The sequence below is a fragment of the Giraffa tippelskirchi genome, chromosome 10 (genome assembly GCF_054371585.1).
Source record: "Giraffa tippelskirchi isolate mGirTip1 chromosome 10, T2T-mGirTip1v1.2.pri, whole genome shotgun sequence".
Lineage (NCBI taxonomy): Eukaryota > Metazoa > Chordata > Mammalia > Artiodactyla > Giraffidae > Giraffa > Giraffa tippelskirchi.
The window spans coordinates 132,080,419-132,088,062 of NC_137284.1; the positions used below are offsets into that span (position 1 = coordinate 132,080,419).

The window sequence follows — 7,644 nt, forward strand, 5'->3', positions numbered from 1 at the left end:
AATTGGATTTCTGCATTTAACTTCCTAATTGTCCCCCATCCATTCTGTATTTCCCCCAGAAGACAATGTAATCTTTTAAAAACATGAAAGTAACCCTGTCAATTCCTTGCTTAAAACCCTTTGATGACTTTCCATTGATCTTGGAATAAAATCAAAACCCATCACTTACAGCAAAGCCCTGCATGGGTTGTTCTCTGCCTGCCTCTCTAACTTCATCTTTCACCACTCTCCTCCTCCCTCCCACAGCTTAAACCTTACAAGACTCTGATATTTCTCAGTCATGTTCCTTGTGTCTGGAATTCTCTTTCTCTGGATCTTTGCAAGCAAGACTAGCTGTCTCACAGTTTACAGATCTCATCTCCAGTATCTCTTCAGACTTTCCTGACTATCCTTCTCATTCTTTACCAAATGTTTATCTCCATTGCAACATTTATCATGATCCATAACTATTTTCATTTTTAAACTGTGCTTGCCTGTTTGTTGTCAGCAGACTATAAGCTCTGTGGGAACAGAAATCCTGTCTATTCACTGTGATATCTTCATAATCTGGTACCATTAGCTGTATGTAGAAGAGTTCAAGAAGTATTTCCTGAAAGGAAGAAGAGGGAAGGAAAAAAGAACAGAAGGAAGAAAGAAAGTAAGGGAGGGAGCCAGGAAGGAAGGAAGGAAAGATGTGGGTAACAAATGAATGCTCCCAAGGCCAAATCATTAATAAAGTTCATTATGATGTTTAATATATATTAACCTATTTTCTGCTATATAAGTCAATAACAAACCACTTATTATTTATAAAAAATTAGCATAGATGTTTTCTACAATCATTGCATATTCTGAACTAATTTCACAGGAAATTTTATTAATCTTGGTTATTAAATTGTTTTACCAAATTTTAAATGCAATTCACCATGTACTATGTTCTAGTCATGAAATATTTCCAGCTTCTTTCCTTCAGGTAAATGGTAGAAGTCTACTTTCTGGTCCTTGTTTTGGTTGGGTGGGGCCGTGTGATTAGTTCTGCTGCTGCTACTGCTGCTGCTAAGTTGCTTCAGTCGTGTCCGACTCTGTGCAACCCCATACACAGAAGCCCACCAGACCCTTCCATCCAGGCAAGAATACTGGAGTGGGTTGCCACTTCCTTCTCCAATGCATGAAAGTGAAAAGTGAAAGTGAAGTCGCTCAGTCATGTCTGACTCTTAGCGACCCCATGGACTGTAGCCTACCAGGCTCCTCCATGGGATTTTCCAGGCAAGAGTACTGGAGTGGGGTGCCATTGCCTTCTCCGGTGATTAGTTCTAGCTAATGGGTAATGAGTTGTAATGGAAGTGGTGTGGGTCATTCCCAAACTGGAGCATATAATTACATATACAAATTCTTTCGAAGATTTTCTCTTCCCTTCTAGGTGTTACCAAGTCCTGGTGGGAGGGGCCGGGGGTGGGAGGGATGCTCAAGTGGGATGGGAAATGGGTAAACCTATGGCTGATTCATGTTGATGGTTGGTAGAAACCAACACAATACTGTAAAGCAATTATCCTTCTATTAAAAAGAAATTAATTTAAAAAAATAACAGTGGAAATGAGAAAACCTAAGGGAGACTCAGAAGTCTAGGATTTAGAGGTGGTAGTCAGGGTAGGGCTCACTGGAAGAGGGAAGAACAAGCAAAGTCTTGAGGGATGTGTGGGACTGATCCCAGCGGATTTGTGAGGGAAGAGCCCTTCAAGCTGGAAAGGGATTCTCAATGTTTTGGTCTTGGGTCTCTTTTACACTCTTCAAGTTTGTTGAGCTTTTGTTCTGTAGTTGACATTTTACATCCCGTGAAAGGGTCCTTGAAACTTACAGAGATTCCTGGGGCATCCCTTGAGAATTGCTGTTGGAGTGAAGGCTCTGAGGACACTTGAGGAGTCTGTTGTAATGACTCCAAGAGCGCCTGTGTGACTAGAGAGTGATCCTGGGAGAGTCAGGAGAGGAAGTCAGAGAGGTAGGTAACTGTGTCCCAATCATGTAGAGCCTCCCAGGATCGTAAAAACCCTTAAGTTTTACACTGAGGCACATGGGGCATCACTGAAGAGCTTTGAGCACAGTAGGGGTATGATCTGACTTAAGGTTGTAGGAGGACACTGTGGTTGCCACGTTGCAACTAGACTGGAGAACGCAGCAGTGGAGGTTGGCAGACTTGTAAGAGACTTACAGTCATTCAGAGATGAGGTATCTACATTTATCAGTTAACTCTAAATAGGTAAGTAGGCTCATTCCAAACTCCCTTCATATTGTTAAACTGCTGTCACTTCTCTTTGACTGATTCACATTCAATGTATTCTCTTCTCTTCCTTTCCCTCACAGCCTTACATAAAGATGCTATTTCTTAATTGCACATTTCCTGTAATCTTTTTATTAAAAGGCAAGAAAAAAAATCCCTTATTTTCTTAGCTCCATTTTAGCCAATATTTTTAATTCCTTACTCTTTTATCAGCAAACTCTTTCCTCTAGATATTTGGAAACATACAATACTTTGAAAGGGAATTATGAATCCTTTTGTTAACATTTTTGTTACCATTTTTAATTTATTCATTTCTTCTCCATGTTTTCATTCTTTTTTTTTTATGACACATTTATCTACAATGAATGTCTTGCATTTTAAACATGGTTTTCCTTGACTTCAATTACAATATGAATCTTTTTCTGAACAAATTTTTTTGGTACACAAATTCCTTATGAAGTAAAAATAGAAGTTTCTTTTCTTTTGGTACTTAAAAAGTCAAAAAACTCTATCATCTGTATGATTTAATTAGTTTCCAGTCGCTCTGTTTCTCTACATTTAAAAATTCCTTCCAGTATAATACTCATCCATTTGAAATCTCAATGTTATTTTCAAATATAATTTATTAGCCATCATTGTTTTCTATGTGTATTTAATCCTCTTGAAGAACAAGTTTCACATCTTCCTTTACCCACCACTCATAACCTGTCCCCGTTGGCTCATGAAGATGTGGTGAATTTAGGCATTTATTTATATTATTTCTCATTCAGTTTTTGTTTCCATACTGAGGTATTAGAAAAAAATCTTATTAAATCTTCAAATATATTTTAAAACTTTAAAAAATTGAGGAATAACTGACATACAACATTGTATTAGTTTCAGGTGCATAGTATAATGATCTAACATTGACTATATATCCACCCATTTGTGGATGTGACTGGTGATAGAAGCAAGGTCCGATGCTGTAAAGAGCAATATTGCATAGGAACCTGGAAAGTTAGGTCCATGAATCAAGGCAAATTGGAAGTGGTCAAACAGGAGATGGCAAGAGTGAACATCGACATTCTAGGAATCAGCGAACTAAGATGGACTGGAATGGGTGAATTTAACTCAGATGACCATTATATCTACTACTGTGGGCAAGAATCCCTTAGAAGAAATGGAGTGGCCATCATGGTCAACAGAAGAGTCCAAAATGCAGTACTTGGATGCAATCTCAAAAACGACAGAATGATCTCTGTTTGTTTCCAAGGCAAATCATTCAATATCACGGTAATCCAAGTCTATGCCCCGACCAGTAACGCTGAAGAAGCTGAACTTGAAGGATTCTATGAAGACCTACAAGACCTTTCAGAACTAACATCCAAAAAAGATGTCCTTTTCATTATAGGGGACTGGAATGCAAAAGTAGGAAGTCAGGAAACACCTGAAGTAACAGGTAAATTTGGCCTTGGAGTACAGAATGAAGCAGGTCAAAGGCTAATAGAGTTTTGCCAAGAGAATGCACTGGTCATAGCAAACACCCTCTTTCAACAACACAAGAGAAGACTCTACACGTGGACATCACCAGACGGTCAACAACAAAATCAGATTGATTATATTCTTTGCCGCCAAAGATGGAAAAGCTCTATACAGTCAGCAAAAACAAGACTGGGAGCGGACTGTGGCTCAGATCATGAACACCTTATTGCCAAATTCAGACTTAAATTGAAGAAAGTAGGGAAAACCATAGACCATTCAGGTATGACCTAAAACAAATCCCTTATGATTATACAGTGGAAGTGACAAATAGATTTAAGGGACTAGATCTGATAGACAGAGTGCCTGATGAACTACGGACGGAGGTTCATGACATTGAAGAGGAAGCAGGGAGCAAGACCATCCCCAAGAAAAAGATGGAAAAAGGCAAAATGGGTGTCTGAGGAGGCCTTACAGATAGCTGTGAAAAGAAGAGAAACGAAAAGCAAAGGAGAAAAGGAAAGATATACCCATTTGAATGGAGAGTTCCAAAGAATAGCAAGGAGAGGTAAGAAAGCCTTCCTCAGCGATCAATGCAAAGAAATAGAGGAAAACAACAGAATGGGAAAGACTAGAGATCTCTTCAAGAAAATGAGAGATACCAAGAGAACATTTCACGCAAAGATGGGCTCGATAAAGGACAGAAAAGGTATGGCCCTAACAGAAGCAGAAGATATTTAGAAGAGGTGGCAAAAATACACAGAAGAACTGTACAAAAAAGATCTTCACAACCCAGATAATCACAATGGTGCAATCACTCACCTAGAGCCAGACATCCTGGAATGTGAAGAGGAAAATCCTGGGAAGGATTGGGGACAGGAGGAGAAGGGGACGACAGAGGATGAGATGGCTGGATGGCATCACCGACTCGATGGACATGGGTTTGGGTGGACTCTGGGAGTGGTGATGGACAGGCAGGCCCGGCATGTTGCAATTCATGTGGTCACAAAAAGTCGAACACCACTGAGCAACTGAATTGAACTGAACTGATATTGCTAGATGGTGTCCATCTTAAGTCTAGTTAAATATTTGTCACCATACATTGTTTTCAAAAATTTTTCTTGTGGTAACTTCTGTGGTTTAATCTCTTATCACCTTTCAGTTATGCAATACAGTATTGTTAAGTATGGTCACTGTGGTGTACATTACACCTCCACAGATTATTTATTTCATGACTGGCAGTTTGTACCTTCTGACTCCCTTTACCCATTTCTCCCACTTCCTCCCTCCCACTGCCCGGTCTGGCAACCACCTATCTGTTCTCTTTGTCTGTTACCTTGGTTTTTCTTAGATTCCTCATCCAAGTGAGCTTCTATTGTATTTGACTTTCTCTGTGTGATTTATTTTACTTGATGTAATCCCCTCAAGATCCATCCATGTTGTTGCAAATGGCAAGATTTCACTTTGTATAGCTATATAATATTTCATTGTATATACATATGTTTGTGTGTATCACATTACTTGAGCCATTTATCCATTAATGGGCATTTATGTTGTTTCCATATCTTGGCTATTGCAAATAACACTTCAATGAACATGGGAGTGCATATGTCTTTTCAAGTTAGGTGTTTTTGTTTTCTTTACATAAATACCCAGAAGTGGAATTGCTATATCATGTGATAGTCCTATTTTTAATTTTTGAGTCAACTCTATACTGCTTTCCATAGTAGCTACACCAATTTACACTTCCATGTTTAGTATCGAAGCTCCCTTTTCAATATCTCCTCCCTTGCAAACACTTGTTATTTCTTATCTTTTAAATAATAGTCATTCTAACAGGTGTCAGGTTTCATTGTTATTTTGATTTTCATTTCCTAATGATTTGTGATATTGAGCATCTTTTCATGTACCTAATGTTATTCTTAATGTCTCCTTTGTAAAATGTTTATTTAGCTCCTCTGCCTATTTTTAAATCAGATTGTTTGTTTTTTTGTCACTGAGTTGTGTGATTTCTGTATATATTTTGAATATTAACCATTGATCCAGTATTTGATTTGCAAATATTTTCTCCCATTCAGTAGGTTACCTTTTAATTTTGTCGATAGTTTCCTTTGCTGTGCAGAAGCTTATTTTGATCTAGTTCCACTTGTTTATATTTGCATTTGTTGCCTTTATTTTTTGTATCAAATCCCCAAAAATCATTGCCAAGATAGATGTCAAGAAGCTTACTACTGATGTTTTCTTATAGAAGTTTTATGGTTTCAAGTCTTTAGTCCATTCTGAGATAATTTTTGTGTATAGTGTAAGATAGTGGTCCAATTTCATTCTTTTGCATGTGGCTGTTTGGTTTTCCCAACACCATTTATTGAAGAGATTATCCTTTCTCCATTGTATATTCTTGATGCCTTTCTCATAAAGTAATTAACTATATGTGTATAGGCTTATTTCTGAGTTCTCTATTCTGTTCCATCAATTTATGTGTCCAAAACAATTATTTCTTAAATTTAAGTGAAATTGAGTGGGCTTGAGGTAGTTTGGTAGTTAATCCAGGAAAGGAATTTTGCTGTATTCTATATAAGTGGACTTGAGCATTCTCTTAAAAATAGATGAAATATTTTAGTGTGCTCATTAACTTGAACCAAAGATTATATGAAGCCTTTCCTCTCATGAGGAGAAAGAGTAAAAAAGTACAAACTGGTTTATTGAAGATAACTAACAATTCTCTAGTTAAATTTTAAAAAATGAAAAACCCTACTCATTTCTAAGCTGTTAAATTCTCATAAATAAAGAATAAAGTTAATAAATAAAATTATATCAACTGACGTCACCGGTTTTATTGTTCTGATTTTACATTTTTTGTAATTTCATATTCTTCCAGTTCGTAGGCTAATTACAAAATACTTTGAAATGTCTTTTTTTGTTCTTTGTTTTACTCAGGCAGTGTCCTCTCCCTCTTGCTCCCCAAAGGAAGAGAAGAATGATCATCAATGGCAAATGGCAGTTGCAGAACCAACACCAAAAAGCAGCTTCACACTCAGGAGGGCACACTAAGCTTGCTAGGGTTTGGGGTGCTCTTCACATTCAGAGAAACGTCTTTCATAATGAGCTATAGAAATGATTCCTGAAAACGTAGTCTGAAATTTCTGTTTTCAGTGCAGACATTTCCTGACTTATAGAGGTTCGACGATTTTTCAACTTTACATGAGGCAAAAGCAGTATTCATCCAATGGAAACCATACTTCACATTCTGAATTCTGATATTTTCCCGGGGCTAGTGATTTGTCCTACTTCCTGTCTTGTGATGCTGGACAGCTTCAGTGCCACAGCTTCCAGTCGACCACACAATCACAGGGGTAAACAACTCATACACTTACCACCATTCTGCCCCCATACAAACATTCTGCTTTTTTCTTTTCCTTCCTGCTGAGATAAAATTTATTTATCTCAATAAATTCCATGAGATATTCAGCATTTTATTATAAAATAGTATGTGTTAGTTGATTTTGCTGAATGTACAGGTTCTGAGTATATTTAAGATAGGCTGCACTAAGCTATGATGTTCAGTACATTTCAGTTTCAGTTCAGCCGCTCAGTTGTGTCCGACTCTTTGTGACTCCATGGGCTGCAGCACACCAGGCTTCCCTGTCCATCACCAACTCCTGGAACTTGCTCAGCTCAAGTCCATTGAGTCAGTGATGCCATTCAACCATCTCATCCTCTGTTGTCCCCTTCTCCTCCTGCCCTCAATCTTTCAAGCATCAGGGTCTTTTCCAACAAGTCAGCTCTTTGCATCAGGTGGCCAAAGTATTGGAAGTTCAACTTTAGCATCAGTCCTTCCAATGAATATTCTCCAACACCACAGTTCAAAAACATCAATTCTTTGACGCTCAGCTTTCTTTATGGTCCAACTCTCACATCCATACATGACTACT

At 38.0% G+C, this 7,644-nt stretch overlaps 1 non-coding gene across 1 annotated transcript; it reads right to left on the reverse strand.

Moving 5' to 3' along the window:
- Positions 1 to 6,643: 6,643 nt before the first annotated feature.
- On the reverse strand, positions 6,644 to 6,849 carry LOC145524979 (small nucleolar RNA U3). The gene has a single exon (XR_014068004.1). It is a non-coding gene; the product is annotated as a small nucleolar RNA U3 (small nucleolar RNA).
- Between the last annotated feature and the right edge of the window lie 795 nt (positions 6,850 to 7,644).